This window comes from Rhipicephalus microplus, chromosome 1 (genome assembly GCF_043290135.1).
Source record: "Rhipicephalus microplus isolate Deutch F79 chromosome 1, USDA_Rmic, whole genome shotgun sequence".
NCBI lineage: Eukaryota > Metazoa > Arthropoda > Arachnida > Ixodida > Ixodidae > Rhipicephalus > Rhipicephalus microplus.
Window position 1 is genome coordinate 154598606 of NC_134700.1, and position 17706 is coordinate 154616311.

The 17706-nt window shown below is 42.5% G+C and overlaps 1 protein-coding gene and 1 long non-coding RNA gene across 2 annotated transcripts in view; one reads left to right on the forward strand and one right to left on the reverse strand.

Annotated features, from left to right (window-relative positions):
* Nucleotides 1–17706, reverse strand: part of fray (oxidative stress responsive kinase frayed) — a 293102-nt gene that overhangs the window by 229630 nt on the left and 45766 nt on the right. The gene's annotated exons all lie outside the window — the stretch shown is intronic.
* Nucleotides 8–16950, forward strand: LOC142801038 (uncharacterized). Its single transcript, XR_012893932.1, has 4 exons — nucleotides 8–235; nucleotides 15568–15600; nucleotides 15719–15766; nucleotides 16779–16950. It is a non-coding gene; the product is annotated as an uncharacterized LOC142801038 (long non-coding RNA).

Here is a 17706-nt window from a genome sequence, read left to right on the forward strand (position 1 = left end):
CCTCGACACAGCGGGAACAAAGCCAACTCGGCTTTGCAGATAGACAGTCGGTGCCACTTGCGCAGGCTGCGGCCACAAGTGCACGCTGATAAAAATAAATGAAGAAACAGAGAGCGACAAAGGAGCGCGCGCAGCTAACTCGGTCTGCGTCATAGTACCAGTGCGACGACTTGGGGGAGGGGGGCACGTACATCGAGGAACCCGACGTCGACCCCCAGTGCAGCGCCGCAAACAGGTCTTGCAGCTAGTGGCTTCCCCGTGCTTTCTCTTTTTCCGTTTTGCAAGCAAATCTTTTACCTACGTATTTTTTCAGTAATTTTTTAAGGCGGGTTTTCCGTCTGCGCTTAGCTGGCGCAAAGTGAAACCGGTCGCGAAACGGTAAAACGAAAAAAGATAAAGAAAAAAAAAAGGAGAGAGGTGAACGAGCATTGTTTAGAGTGCCTCGATGCGAAGACACCCTAGCATTGTTGCTGCACTCGCGCCATCTATGAAGCTGCGAAGCGCACACCATCATGGAGGTTCGTAATGTTGTCTCGCGGCGGCGCTACCAACCTTAAAAAATTGCGCCGTCGAAGGTTTTAGATTATCGATCGACGAAAGCTGTGTGTTATAAACCTCTATAGACCAGCTGCTGCAACCTCTTGGTAACAAGCACGTAAAGCACCAACGCACTGTTATAAGCAAAAAGAGAGAGAGGGAAAGAAAGGGGGGGGGGGGGGTAGAGAAGCTCTACATAATAGAAAAACGAGATCGTGCAAAAAAAAAAAAGAAAAAAAAGGAACAAAAAGTGCGCACATGGCTCAGAAGAAAGAACAAGTGGGGTGCGTGGCAGGTCGTCACAAAAGAAACAAGATAATCAGAATAAATAAAGAGACAAATGAATATGTAAATAAATAAAACGCTAGCTAATCCAGTCAAAACCATTTCTTTGTCTTCTATTAACGTGGTTGAAGCAGATAAAGAAACGGAACTGGTAATGACCATTTGCAATTTTATAGAAAAATGAAGATAGCATGATGTCGCCATCTGATGGCATCATATAAGTCGCACAAAATGAGCGAAATGTATAAAAAAATAAAGAGGCTTTACTAAAGGTAGTTCTTTCTGCGAATTAGATTGTATTTCGTTATCTATAATATTTTTTTCCTTCGGAGCCTCCTCATTAGGGCATTGTCACCAGGATATCTGTTCTGCCGTAGGAAGAATCTTGATTGAATCAATGTGGTTTCGATTGCAAATCTCTTAATTAGTAAACTTTGATTTCGTCTAACCATTTTAAAATTCCTTAGATTTAAAAGTAATGTGTGATCCACTATCTAACTGTTTCTTGGCCGATCCCCCGAGTGGGTGTCATCCCTGCTTTTAGGCCATCACCATCATCATCATCATCACCATCATCATCATCATCTTTCTGCGGAAGCTATTGGTAAGCTTGGCCAAGATTTGTGGAGGTATTTTTGAAGTTTGAAACCATGAATTCACGTCGACGTCGCTTCTTATTGCCATTACCACATCTATTTATTCACTCTGATTCAAAATTTATTCTTCTATGTGATCTGTTGAAAAATGAGCTTTCTTTCTTTTTTTTTTTTCTTTTACAGACTTCTATTTTTCGAAGTCTTCGACAACCAAAGATTTTTTTTTTTCGGAGCAACATTGTTCTGAGTGTGGTTGCACTCCTGTTTTTGGTGACACTACTGTAATCGCTAAAACGTCATGTGATAAAAAAAAGGTTCATTATTGAAGCTAGAGTAACTGGCAGAAAAAAAAAACATTTAGTAAGTATCCCATGATTCTATCCACAAAGAGTTATCGTTCTTGCGGAGAGCGAATTCCCTTGCTGGCTTTTTTTTTTACTTTGAGTAACTAGTCAAGTGTTATCGTGGTCAAAGGACGCATTCGACAGAATGCACTCGCACATGCATGGACAATTCTGTATAATTATACCTGCATGTTCCTTCGAAATAAAGTTCAGTTGTAAGTCAGCGTTTGTCTCCATATATCTCTTATTCGTCCGGCGCTGTAAGCTATGGACTTTCCCCAACTAGCCTGGTCAAAAATCTTGTAGGCAGTAGCGCTTTGCGTATTTCTTTTTCTTTTTAAAAATTTATTGAGTGATCTTTCCGTTATCTTTACGAACATTTTATCTAGATACGGTTTTTTTTTTCATTACATGCATTGTTTTATTGCCCTGTACGCTTGCCTTTTGCCGTCATTTTGTACGGGGTCATTATCCTAGTCAAAGGCCTGGAAGAGTTGACCCCCGTCCTCAGCATCCCAAACGATGGAATTTTGGAACTAATAAGATTTCGGCGATGTTTAAACACGCAGCCCCTATTCGAACAATATGGAATCAGAGTGGTCTGATCAGGGTGGTTTAGGCGGATCGACAAACCACACTGCTGACCACAAGCCGAGTCGAGTGACTGTCACTTGAATGAGTGGAAACCCTAAGGCGCCGTGAACGACTATTGTTGTCTAACAGCACTGCCTACTCACACAGAGAATCGTTACAAAATACACGCCTCACTCATCAGGCGATGGACAATGGCGCTCGTGATCTTTATACCGATCGATGGCGCTCAGTATGGGTGACAACATAACTACTAGTTTCGGTGAACATGTTTATGGTTATGAAACATATTCACTACTATGTTTATTGCCATCAGTTCACTGCTGACCAAATCTTACTGACCTCTTATTTCTTTACAAACTAATTCACGACATGATATCCTGTCCTTTGCTTGTCAGTTGTGTAAATTTTCGTATTGCGCGAAAATTAATCAGAGAGAATAAAACTAACTAGAGAGAATAAACCATTGTATGTACCTGCCAACTTGTTTCAACATTCTACTGTTCACAAAATACAAAGTCTGTACAATTTAAAATTTCATGGTCTTGATGTTTTTCACGCCATTGCTTTTATTTCAGATTTGCACTGTCTTAACATAGTTTTTCACAATGTACTCATTCTTCCATTTTCCGTTTATCAAGAAGCCTTCCACATAGTGGTGTATATTCCCCTTATTTTTTTCCTGCCATCTCATGATCCTCGTCTATAGTCTTTTATTTTTCCATTTTGCGCTGATTTCTATTTGTCTGTGCGTTCTCGCTCTTTTACAGAGAGAGTTGTTATGAGATCACAGATTGGATCACGAGTGGCACCGCATATGTCTGCCGCTGCCGCCAGTGTCCGTAACCACATCACAAGAAATTAAAAAAAAAACCTAGTACCAAAGACAGAGTGTGGCTCGAACCCGGGTCTGCTGCGTCCTCGAGCTTTGAGCCGCTATGATCGTAGTATACAACGTACACTTGTTACTTTTTATCTTCCTCGAAATCACTTAATTTCCCGAAATTATTTGCGATCATGCTTATGACACATTATATATTCATCACTATAAATTTGTATTCATGTCTGTGTTTAAAACGTTCAAACAAAGCAAAAAAAAAATAACGCTATTTAATTTTCTCGCTGCTGCTTATAATTGAGTCATGTACTACACGCACACACACTCCCCTTCCCCCTCCCCCCCCCCCCAGGCACATGCTAACACGTCTCAAGAAGGGTAGCAACGCTTTACTACTAACTACTACTACTCGTAGTAGTTAGTAGTTAGTGATGAAGCGTTGCTACCCTTCTTGTATTATTATTATTATTATTATTATTATTATTATTATTATTATTATTATTATTATTATTATTATTATTATTATTATTATTATTATTATTTGAGATGATGCTGAAGCCAACCTGCTAACCGTAAACACCCAAGATGATAACAGGACTCCATTGATATAGTAGTATTATTCATTTCATTTTATTTTACCCCCAGGACCGAAGTATTAGCTAGTAGTAAAGCGTTGATACTCTTGTTGAGACGTGTTATCGTGTTTGTGTTGGGGGGGGGGGGGGGTGCGTGTATGCGTCGAGCTGCATAAGTCGAGTCGCACGATCTGCTAGAGGTCAAACGCGATAAAAGAACTTGTTACGAAACGAAATAAAACAAGGCAAAAACATTTTAGGTATATAGTAACGCATTTAGGAGTGCATGACCTTTGCGGCTTCGACATGCGAAGCGGTAAATGTATACCATTTGTTTAGCCACCTCTTCGCACTGTACTTCCCCTGCTGCCCGCACAGCGAAGACAAAAGAACAAAGAAGGAGGCATGACCGCGTGACCCATTATTTTTTCCTGAGAAGTAAAATTGACGTCACATGCACAGTTCCTTAAATTACTTTCTTGCTGTTTCAAAAAAAAAAATGTCAGAACGGGGAAATATTGAAGGTAACCGTCGAAATAAAATGATTGTTACTGTCCTTCTGCCGACCACTCGCCATCAAATTCTAGAAACTTCTGAAACTTTAGCTGCCTAAAACGATTTTTCGCTGCCGTGTAACGTTATTGTGCCAGCTGTGACAATCTCGAACCACAGTTTGTTTCTTACCGGGACGGCTAAAAGCTGTGAAAGCTGGTGCCTGCGCGAAGACGCAACCTTCTCTGCCTCAAGGTCATAACTGTCTTCGTGAAATTAGCAACCGCAACAATGATTTAGCAGCCGCTGAACAGACATACACAGACATGCAAGATTCCCTGTACTACAACACCTAGTGGCATCGTCATCATCACCGACACCGATGCTATCATTACCACCGCAACCACCAGTACTACAGTATAAACATTCAGACAGCATAAGAGTTCCCATTGCATAAATGCTCACAAAGGCGAACTGTTCACACAGCAGGTGTTCGACGCTTGCAGAATAGACCTCTCTTGAGTATCGCGCTCTCAATGTATTAGTCGTGTAATCAATAGTCGCATGAAGGCGAAAATACAATTAACACTTAGCCAATAGTATCTGGTATATCAAAAATAACATTAAACAATAACGTTGCAATCGAATAAATTTGATCAGACTGCGCGTTTTCTCAATACGTTATATTTTGATTCCACCATAAACTTTGCTGTCCCGAGTTTACAGACTTCTTGCCACGTTTATGATGACAATGAGCCCGAATATTATTCCAATAAAAGTGGTAGTCTGTTCAAACCATGCCTTACGAGGAGTTTCTCAGGGGAGTCTCCAATTTGTTGCAACGTTGAATGATGTACTCCTTGCCTTCTTCAGCCTCTTCACATATTAATACAGCCCTGTCAGGTGATTATACACAGGATTCCTCACAGGCTGTTGCTAGACGAACGCTATGAAGTGTTCCTGGTTTTATTTCTTTTAAGAAATCAACTGGTATTACTAGTTCTGTTCTGTTCGATCTGTTTTACAAGGAGAAGTTGAGGTCCATATTACCTCAGCTACTTCCTATCAATAAGTTATGCAGCGAAAATAAATAATAATGAATGGTGTCCAAAAGGACCAATCAGCAAAGAAAAAAAAAGGCAGAACCCACGTACAGTGAGAATCGATGATATGCGAAGCACGAATGAGGAAGGTTGATATGTCACTTCGAAATCACCACAACGTTACGAGGCGGAGGTAAATTATGCCGTACACGACTTCCGTGTCACGATTATCATGTTTGGATGTGTCGTGTACCTTCGACATCTATTCATGTGACGTGATGCCAATCATAGTATATGTGAACCTAGTGAAATGGCCGCAAGCACTCTATGAACGTGGTATGTTGTCATGTTCTTACATGACACGCGTGTCATCATTATCATGTTTGCACCAGTGACTTACCTTCGTCAGCCATTGACATCACGTAACACAAAACTTGCTCTATTTGGAGCTAGCGAAACATTCACGAGTGCATCATGGATGGCCTAATATACTCCAACGTAACTTTGGCGAGCGCGCACGCTGGGCACAGCGACGCTATACGCTAGCAAAACGCGAGAACTATGTCGTCTGACGCCAGGCGTGACCAGCGCGACCAACGTCCGTCGGCGCGGCCCGACGGCAACCGGCGCGAAATGCGACAAGCTGAATTCACACCCACTAAGTTACCCAGACAGCACTGCGTCTGCCTCTTTTCGTGACGAAGAGACGCCGGATGCGCTGGAACGCGCATGCGTCAAAGCAGCGCAGCGCGGCTCGCGCCTGAGAGTACATGGCAGGACCGGCGACTGGCGTGGCAACGCCGGCGTGACGCGACGAAACGAACGCCGGCGCGCACGCGCGCCATGTCAGGTCGAAGTGTATTGGCACGTTGACTCTGGCATGTAGGCTTGTTGTCACATGACACGCATCTCATGATTATCATGTTTCTACCAGTCACACACCTTTGTCATTCATTGGCATCACGTAATATCAAATTTGGCATGTGTGAAGCTAGCGAAACGGCCGCGAGCGCTTCGTGAATGTGGCATGTAGTCATGTTGTTACATGACCCGCATGTCGTGAATATCATGCTTGGATGTGTCATTTACCTATGTCGTCCGTTCGCGTCACATAATACCGAGTTTGGTACATGTGAAGCTAGCGAAAAGGCCGCGAGTTCATCATGAGCGTAGCAGGTAGTCATGTTGTTACATGACACGCATGTCATGATTATATGTTAGGGTCTGCCGCTTGTGTTTGCCGTGCAATCATATCATGCCATACCAGTTTTGCAACATGTCATGTGAACGAACCCACCGCAAGAGCCGCAAGACCATGAAATGTAAATCATGACATTCATGACATACATGTCATGATTTTCGTGTTGAGACTATTCAAATATGCTCGTCATAAAGTGATGTTAAGCCATACCAAGTTTGATATCGATACCAATATCTAAACAGCCAGGAGAGCTAAAAGTCATAGGCGGATAGATAGATAGATAGATAGATAGATAGATAGATAGATAGATAGATAGATAGATAGATAGATAGATAGATAGATAGATAGATAGATAGATAGATAGATAGATAGATAGATAGATAGATAGATAGATTGATTGATTGATTGATTGATTGATAGATAGATAGATAGATAGATAGATAGATAGATAGATAGATAGATAGATAGATAGATAGATAGATAGATAGATAGATAGATAGATAGATAGATAGATAGATAGATAGATAGATGCGCTCAAAGTCACCGAAGTTCGCTAAGAAATGCTTCGCATTTAATACATAATAACGTGGGACTGGTTGAAATAACATGTCAATGTACAGTTTGCAGGCATTGGTTCACGCTGTCATAAGAGTGCTGCATTCGGTACCCCGATCAATATTAAAGAACTTCATATTCTTTAGTATTACAGAATATTAAAGAATATTAAAGAAAAAGAGTTTTGCGCACCATTTACGAGGCAAGTTTTCTTAGACGAATGAACCGCGTTGTTTGTTCAACAAATACCGCATATAACCGGCCCGTACACAAGTGGTTCTATAATTAATTGTCTTAATTAGCTACTCGTGCCTTGTTATGATCAGGGACAATTCCTATGATTGCACAATCACTTCGAACACACTGCAAACAAAAACTTATGTTTTCGTGGGAACAGTTAGCAACGGCGTGTAATTGCGTCTCTTGCATTTCCTCAATCTAGATGGAAGCCGACAGATGGAATCACGTTGTGTGATAATCAGGGTGAACAGTGGAAGCGCCTCGCACAGGCTGGCTGTCGTTTCGTTAGGAGGACCTATCGTTAAAGGCACCTTGCGATCCTTGGCGTGCCAGTTTTAAGAAGGGTTGGTAGTGACGCCACTACCAATCCCAATCCAATCCATACTTCATTCCCACAGCGTTGAAAAAGAAAGCCAAAAATAAAGGTGTGGGAGAACTTCTCCCTGCTATGTATACCAGGTTTAATACCAATATAAAATAAATGGAAAGGGGTCCTTTATCACTCCCAAAGCGCAAATTTACATAAAAGGCCGATATTGGAAAAATAAAAAAAAGGTGGGCCACGGTAACGCAGATTGTGTGCGAAAGATACAACGAGCACATATATTTTGCTGGGAGTTTAATAAATGACGAAGAGGCTTGGCTAGGACCAGTCCAGCAAAATAGTAAAGTAGTATAAAATTAAAACTAAAAACTAAGGAAAAAACAAATAACAATCAAAAACAGTCCCGATAACAGCTTGCATAGCGTTATGCTAGGTTGTGGATGAAGGTCCAGGGTCCTTCAACTGGTGCACATTAAGAGAGAAAAGAAAAAAAGAGCATAAAGACCAAGAAAAAAAAACACACCCACACAGTCCTGATAATAGCGTATCACTAGGTTGCGGATGAAGTTCCGGGATCCTTCAACTGGTGCGTATAAAAAAAAACAGCCATTTGGTTAGTGTACAATACAACCACCTATTCTTCTACGCACACACAATTTTAGGCATCATCCGATGCATGACGGCTTGAGGCGTCGACCGACGTTCTTGCGCGTACACTGGGCCGACGGGCGCGCAGAGAAGAACGGGAGAACAGCGGAGAAGGTACGTCGCTTTTTTTGCCCTTTGAGAGCGCCTCCGCATGGCGTTTACCCTCAAGCGCTTTTGTGCCAGAGCCGATGTCCACCAGCAGTTTCCCCGGGCGGTCGACTTAACTGGCCTGAGCTGGCGTCGCAGGTGTTTGTCGATGGTGACGTCACTGCCAGCCCCCTTAAAGCTAACACGCCAAGGATGGCAAGGTGCCTTTGAGAAAGATGGTTTCTCCTATCGAAACGACGGCCAGCCTGTCTGAGGCACTTCCACTGCTCAGCTGATTATCTTGAACTTCCTATATTTCCTAACCGACAAATATATTTTCTTTTTTTCAAAAATCACAACATATCCACGAAGTGAATGATGAGTGGGTTTAGAAGTGGGATCATTCGGTGTTAAAGAAAATCACCCGTGAAATGGAAGACTCACACATTTAAATGAGTGCCAAGTGGTCTGCAGTTATATACAGTGTTTATTGGTTATAAAGGGTGTGTTGCGGTAAGCGATTTCTTTTGTGCCTTCATTATTACTGCTTTGCGATATCGGATTTAGCCTGAAGTTGGCCAAGTCAAATTTCTAATGATGAGGCTAAAGGACTAAGGTCACGACATTAATAATGTCACAATCCCGTCGCGTACGTCGTCAAACACTTTCCAAAATAAAAAAAAAACGGTGGTCTATACCCTGGAACGGGTATACCCCACTGGCATGCTATTATGTGCCACAGGTGTGCGACAGTTTATATCAACCTGCAGGAACGGTGGGACCACGCATGAGTATTCTTAAAGGACCCCTAAACTCCCTCCGATATTTTCCCAAACATTTCAAGTAAAGAAGCGGAAAGAGCTGACATCAGCTGTGTTGATCCAACGAATGCAAAGAATAAATGTCATCGTCCCAACAGGAATCAAACCCAAGCGTTCTGCGTGGCAATCAAGTATTCCACCACAGAGCCACGCCAGGTCTTCGAAATAAAAGTAGACCCTAATGTTCGTGAAACATCAATTATTCCAGTGCTGGCTATCCAAGTTATAAACATTACATATGTACTGATATATGACACAGCCGTTATGTCGTGTTAACGTCAGTTGTATTTAGGTGCCATGCGCTGAAGTTGATTTACGTAGCAGTGACCAGGGCTACCGTTCTCGCAAGCACCAGTGCTTTATATCAGCTTATCGCTTCTGGTGTTGCTAACACTCATGTTCCTGTGGGCATCATTGTGCAAATGCAAACAACTGGTTATATGAACATCTTCAACTCTTCAACATATGCCTGGGCGTGCATTTGTGCGAAATTTCGGCACACCTTTGTAACATTTCGCTTAATGAAAAAATTTAAACACATTCACCAACCCTTCGCATGCTTCGCATAACATCTGTTCCTAAGGTACGCGGGATCTGCCGTGTTTCTATAGGAAACTCTATGATCTGCACCTCACCTGCTTTTGCGCTGCCTCAGTGATAGGTGCACCACCGACTCAAGCTGTGATGTCACGTGATGGCAACGTCATTTAACATAGCGGTATGTGACGCCATAGCGACTTAATGCTGGCGTCACGAAATTGGTCAATATGCGACGACATATCCAGATGTCATCAAGCAATGATGATTTCTTTGGATCGCTTTTCTTAACGTCCCCGACGCCAATGGTCAATTTTCCCGTTTGATGAGGCATTTAAAGGGGCACTAAAAAGCTAAGCGAGTTTTCGCGCATAAGTGAAGTACGATTTCAGTATGCCGAAAACACCACTGTAACCACGACGCGACGCTTGCTAAGCGGGAAAACGCGCGAAAAGGAAATGTGGGTGAAGACGCCACCTTGAGATTTACGTTCCAGCCACCGTAATGTCGTACATTTAGAAGATGTCTACTCGGTCGTACGTAGCTTCTAATGGATAAAAATGAAGTACTTTGTCATCTTTGAGTGTCATAGAGCTAGTGTATGAAGTTTCAGAAAATTTCACATAGAAAATGTGGAAAAAATAGGAAAAATACATTTTGAAATGGTTGACGTCACGCACGGAGTTTCAGCGTGAAATTTAAAACTGAAACTTCAACCTTGATTTTCTTCGCTAATAATGGAGTTGTAATACTGAAAATATGCTATTAGACGTTATCAGATCTTACACACCATGGTATTAGAGTTCTTAAAGTGAATTTGTCAATGTAAACCATGGTATTGCTTCTTTTTAGTGTCCCTTTAAGGATTTCGTCTTGAACGCATGAACAACGCCTCCACCATTTTTTTTTTTTTTTTGTCGAAAGTCGTCGGCCGTTCAAAAGAAGAGCGTTGCTGCCAAGATAGCTGCCAAGAAAGTGCTCGATAGTTTCCTCGCTGGCGTATCCGAAACGAAAGAAAGTTTCATCCAGTATTCCTGCCTACTTTGTGCTAGATTGGTATTCTGGTACCCAGGATGCGTAGCATTTCCCATAGGGAAGAGCATCATTTCCCTGCATTGGAGAACAGCTCTCGCACTTATAGATTCCGTTCAACAATGCGCAATACTCATGAGCTTACTGTGTTCCGCTCAAGGGTAGAGGGAGTCAGCTCTTATGCGTCCTATTTTAGCTGATGGCTGCCATTACTTCCGAAAGCTTATCGGTCGCACAAAGCATGTTGGATTCTCCGCAAGAGGAAACCAGGTGAGGGAAAGCCCTCCGTCTGTAATTTCTTTGCGGTAAACACTGGAAAGCGAATGTAAGTCATCACTGCATAAGCGGCCGGAATAAGTTCTGTGCGACTGGATAAAGGTCAGTGTAATGCCCCTCCCCCCTCCCCAAAAAAATAACATGCTATTTTGTCCAGTGCGAGCAAGACGCAAAGTGTTTCCGTGTTCATTCTGAGCTCGTACATTCTGTTCGTTCTTGTTTGTTTTTTACCTCTTTTCATGAGCCGTCTTTTTTTTTTTTTTAATAATACAGCTGGTTCCGAACGCCGCGTGGATATTTACAGAATACATGGATTAACTGTACGTGATGAATTATATTGCGGCACCATTTGGTTATCAGTTTTGTCCACTTTATTCAATCTAAACTGTCCCTGGACTAGGTTTACCAGGCTAGGTTTACCGAGAAGCAACCCTGCGCTTCTCGTGCTCTAGCGGCACTTGCAAACAACTCAACACGGAGCGATATTTCGTTTTTTGCTTTTCCTCTGCATCTCTTTCCGTAATATTTGAAATCTTTATTTCCCCGTTCCAGCGAAGAGTACAAACCGTATGCCTGAGCTGCTTTCACTTTTCTGCCTCCTCTTTCTCCATTTCTCTCCATCGCTCCACATCTCTCTCTCGCTTTATACGAACATAAATAAAACTTACTGTCTCAGTTTGCGTTGAATCACACACCGAACCATGTTCATGCAGCACTCGATCCCATCCAGCTGTCCAGGACCACAAGCATCAAAGAAACGTTACAAATAGAGCAATGCCTGCGTGCGTGCGCATGTTTGTGTGCGTGTGTTGGGGGGGGGGGGGGGGGGTTGTGTGTGTCATGTTTATAATCCAGCACATGAAGTAGCACGTCAGGAGAAGAGTCATGCTTACATATCCCACTTTTCACACGTCTTATGCTAAAATATTCGTAATATATCAACCAATCACAGTGCGGAACAGTGGGTAGGCTCTGACTGACGAGCTCGTTCACACTCAATCAGGCTCATGACTCACCAAAACGTGCCCTAGGGCTCGCTCGAACTGAAGACCCACCTAACATTTCCGGGACCGGCCTCACTCGAAATCGAATTCACGAAGGTATTACTGACCCAGGGCTTACTTAGACTCACGGCTCCACCTGAGTGCGAGCGAGTCGACTCACGAGGCCGTTAGCCACGAAGTAGTTTGTTCTACCATGGTGTCAAAGCTTTTTAACATTAATACTTCAGGCACTCGGTACTCTTCTTCACGCCTTTTGATATAGTACCTTGGACCACGAGTAAGTAGTGTTTTCAAACGAGTAAGGTCCTTTTTCTTGAAATAGTTGACTGCATAAAAAAGATATTTCAGGTAAGGCTGACAGTAGTGCTGAGGATCAGTAGATAAGCTGATATATCAGTAAAAAAAATGAAACTCACTCAGACTCATTTCAGTAATAATCCTTGCTTTTAAGGATCGCTCGGACTCACACTCAATAAAGTTTTCCTCAACTGGACTCTGTGGGACTCACATTCACCAAAATATTAGACACTCGAACTTGCTCACACTCATGACTCAATATGAGCAGGGCCGTATTATCCAAGGTTCAAGGGGTTCAAATGAACCGGGCCCTCCAGTTTCAGCCCCCCCCCCCCCCCCCCCAAGTTTTCGCGAAGGCGCTTTCTGAAAGTGGCCCACCTGCCAACTTCGGCAGTGCTCGCACGCAGGCAATTAAAGCGTGCGCTACCGAATCACTGAAGCTGATAGACGAAGCTAGTTTTCACTAGGCGCTCCCTTACTTTCGGGGGAAGATGCCTTCTTTTGAAACAAGGCTAAACAACGCCATAGGTTAAGACGAAAGGAAGAAACACACTGTGCTTGAATTGCACTTCTGATCGCCGTATACACTCCTTCTTTTCGTCTCAACTCCTCGCACTTCTTTCAGTATGATCCAACGAACCAGATAAATCTTAATGCTGTCCATGGGTCTTCGTCTCTTGAAATAGGTAATTACTAGGATTACAATGTTTGCACGTGCTCCACGAGAAAGAAAACGCCCAGGTGATATTAAACACCCCAGAGAGGCTTAGAATAAATATTGCTTGCATTCTTTGCAGCTAAATCTAAATATCGCCAAGTCTCAAGCATTATAGAGTTTCTTATCCACTAGAGGGAACTGTGGCGCTAGTGCCAATGGGAGCTGCAACGCATGGCGCTTCAGCGAGCATAGTAATGATTAGTAGTACTATAGTGTACTAGAATATCATATTCTAGTACACTATAGTAGTACACAAACCTGTCTACTCTTCGTTCTTCTGGCTCTGTGTGTTCCTGTGGCTTAAAGCTGTTCTGTTACTAAACAAAAATCAGCGAATGCTCAGCTATTGCACTTCAACACCTTAATCTTTTAGGCTTACCATTTGAAATCGGGTCACAGAGTTCAAACGAGTTCATTATTTTCTTCAACTAAACGTAAACGCCGCAATAATCGAATCCAAGTGTGATTCGCCGCGCGCAAGCACGAAGACTAGGCAAATGTGTGTACTACCCATCATTCCATGGTCGCTGAACGATCGCAGTGCCAGAGGAAACTCTATGTCAAGCAAGACCACATGACAAAACAGGAAAAAAAAAAAGGCAGGGCAGGGGGGTTTCTTATATTGTAACCGTCCCTCCGCACAGTTAATCCGGCCTTGAATATGAGTCTGAGTGAGTTAGATTGAGTCGACTCATGAATGAGTTCGCCAAGCCATGTGCATGACATATAATTAGCGAAGTCGGTTCATGAATGCGGTTCAAGACGCTGTAACCGACAAAGCCCAGCCGTTCGTATAGGCCGTTGATTTAGATCACACGCGTGTATCGGCGACTGCTTCGACGAGTGCACTTAGGAATTAGTTAAGCCAATGTCGCAAAAACAGGCAGACCTGTTAGACACATGATACACTCGCGCAAGCAATCTGTGGACAAAGTGGCAAGCATCGCAATTTCCGCACGATTGGGATATTGACGATACTCTGCCCTGGCCATCAGCCTTGTCTTTGAGTTAATTAGCATGTTTTCATAAATAGCGTACAATTGATAACATATGCACCTGCAAACTTCCCGAGGATATTTGAAAAACTTGTTAGGTTGTAGCATAAAGTTATTTTATGGATCTTAAAGCAACATAAAATCTGCACTTAACTGATAAATGTATCACAAACTTATAGAACATAACGTTGCACGAAGTTTATTTCAAGCTGGACAAACAAAGAAAAACAAAGGTTGGATTAATATTGTGAGCTGAGTTTTATTTTGTCATTTCTTTTTTTCTTTTCTGTCTTCTTTTTCCTTTGTATGAGTAGTACACTGAGGCCAAGTCTATGAGAAGTACATAGTGTACAATCAACTCCCTTACACATCATTTCAGATTTGAAGCTTGGCTCTATTATGCCAATCGGCCTGATCTCCAGGACAAGCCAAGTGCCCAAGTTCAAGCAATATCAGTGCTGTGCTCCAAGCACTTCACGAGGGACTACTTCACCAGCAGTGACCGCAAAAGGCTCACGCGTGGAGCAGTCCTCTCTGTGAAGGTGCAGGAGCCAAGGCTCCAGTCCTTGGTGCATCCAGGTGAATACTAGTTAGCATAAGATGGATATTGTTGTAGCTCTTCACTAACACCAATATAAGAAAAATCCCAGATTCTTTCATGCATTTGCCTAGGACTACACGAAGGTCAAAGCCACATCCTTTTCCTTCTCGGTCCGTTGTAACGATTACTTTCACAGCCATACGAAGGCTTTGTGCACCTCGCATGCTTTTTTAATGGCTTCAATATTTGTTGCATCTTGACTAAGAAACAATATGCGATGCCGTCACTGTTTTGCAATCTGTGACGTCCTGATAATGTCGACAGACTTCGTGTTGACGACTATGGCAGCTTATGTCGTTTGATGCGGTATCTAAAGCTTTCACCTTAAAATGTGTTCAGTGTAGTTGAGTGAGTACCTGTGCCAAAATATTTACAGCGACATGTCCAAATGTACCTCGGTCATTGACACACTAGTAGAAGGTGCTATGCAGGTCAAGAGACTACAGGGGATGTGAATAAATAAACAGAACAAAATCAAAGGACCCACAGCATGCTTGTCACGGCTCTCAGGTCAAACAATGATTGACCTACAAACCAACCAATGCAACGATGACACTAAAAGTGATGATGCTGGCAATGCTAAAAAAGAGTTAAAAGAAAATAAGCTCTCCTAGTCTACATTTGCATATACTTGTCCACTTAAGTTTAAAGCTCACTGTCCAATTGGGTTCATGGTGTACCCAACTAAAATTTTGCTGTTACTTTTGTTTTTGGAGAGTTATTTGAAAGTTTTACAACGCAAGGTAAGACACATACATAACGAAGTGACGCTTATTCCAATCACAACGTACCGGCCAGATATACACAACAGCAAAATATGCAATGTGTGGATAAATGATATGCATCATGAATACATTTTTAGGCATTATTAATATACTGGCCTACACGTTGAAGCAGTTATCTGCAATTCATTCTTTTTCTCTTGACAGACATACTAGCACACCACCACCTCCTTGAACATGGTAAGCATCTACAATGCCTGCTATGCCAATATTGCATGCATTTCTTGCTAATAAATGGATCCTCATTGCCTTGTCAAGTGAAGTTGCAAGTACTTAACAGTACATCATCATGTTGCAGACTTCTGCCAAACAGCAGCAGTGCTAGCAGGACAAATGATTTCAGCAGGTATGTAGGATGACCATATTTTGAATTTTCTTTATTCAGATTTGGTGGCTGAACAACCTTGTTCATGAACGTCAAAAGTGTTTTCAGTGATATTGTTAGTGCCCCAAAAATGCCACTACAAATTCACATGGTTGTTATTCCTGCATACATAGAGGCTAACGCAGCTAGTGTCCAACAAGAAACAAGAAATATTGAGGAATGCATAAGAAACATCCAGAGGTTTCATTATCGAATCATTTGAAATCTAGTTAGGTAGTCTTAAGACAACAAGTCGATAAACGCGGACAGATTGAACATGCACACAGAACAATATATGTGAAAACAGTTTGGGCTACATGTAAGCGTCATTTGAAAATGGTATGTGTATGTGCAAGAAAGCAGGTGCAAGGTCACGACGAGCATTAATGAGCGCTACAGATGCATGCTGATGTCAAGGTGACAGCTTTGGTATTTGGCCATACCAAGATTATGCTAAAGACCTGTAAAACGCTGTACTACAATGTACTATTGCATGAAATTACCCAACTTCTTAGGACAAGTTAGGTGTGGTCCCTCACTTCAACGTTTTAGAAAGACATCTCATTAAAACAAGGCAATGGCTATTCATTTACATATTTAAGACTGTAATGCATTTTTCTTATGATACCATATTGTCACTCTTAGTCAACATGTAACGTTTTTTTTTAGTGCTATGCACAGCCATCCAGTTATTTAGAATGAGTGGTTTTCATCTGGTAACTTTTCCAATGCTCTTGTGAATGAGCCCAGGATCCCCTGTTACGCAGAACATCCCAACTATTAAGGTTTATGTGCCTCTGCTTTGCTTCAGCTATCATTATCATGCTAAATGTCCGACAGCTTTACTACAAGTTGTGATGGGCAAAAAGTGCACATGACAACAGAAGTTGTATTGAATAGGTTGTTATAAAAAACAGAAATGGGAAGCTAGTTTAAAAAGCATTGTGGCCAATACCTCCTGCTTATGTAGTACAACTTTTTTCATAACTTTCAGAGGATGACCTCTGTGCAGTGACACCACCTGGTTCACGAACAAGCCCACCTGCCTCACCAGCCACACCACTGATCACACCTAACGTGTCAACAGCTCTGACGCAGACACCAAAGCCACTCAGTGCTCCAGATATGTAAAAGTATATTCACTAAATGTCATGTTGTAGCACTACGACTATTAGTATCGCAGTTTGAAAGATGTTAGAACACAAATTGCTGTAAATGTCAAGAACTTTATATCACATGATTGAGTCAGGCAGCCACAACCTGGAGGCATGCCTACTGCCGTGCATTCATGCTTCAAGTTTGCTCTCAACAACACTTCGGGATTTCAATATAATGGGAGTGTATGCAAAGACATAGGGTTTGAGAAAAACATTGGCAAATATTGGTGATTAGTGCAAGCACGAATTTTGGCGATGAAGTGTAACTAAGCAATCATATAGGTCATATGTAATGGTTAAAGCAATGCGTCACTTAATCACTTGATAAAACATCACTTCAAGAATGGCCATATAAGTTAAGAGGCAAAAGAAAGAACAACAGACTAAGCAATCGTGTGGGCAATCACCAAGTTTCGCCCGTACCTTTATGGTCGTCCCTTCACCCCGCCCTCTGTTGGTTGGCAAGCCTGCGCGACCTTTTAGAACGGCTAACACGGTGGAACTTGCGGCTGCAGGAATTTGACGTCACCATCGTCTATAAGTCCGGCCGTAAGCATGAAAACGCTGACACACTGTCACGCGCACCCCTTCATGTCGTCAGTCAAGAAGCAGAGAAAGACGAAGGCTTCCTGGGCGCCATAAGCTCATCAGACTTGAGCAAACGGCAGCGAGATGACGCAGAGATCCGTCCGATCATCGATCATTTAGAGGGCCAGGGCACAATCATACCACGTCATTTATTCCGCTCGTTGACGTCGTTCTGCC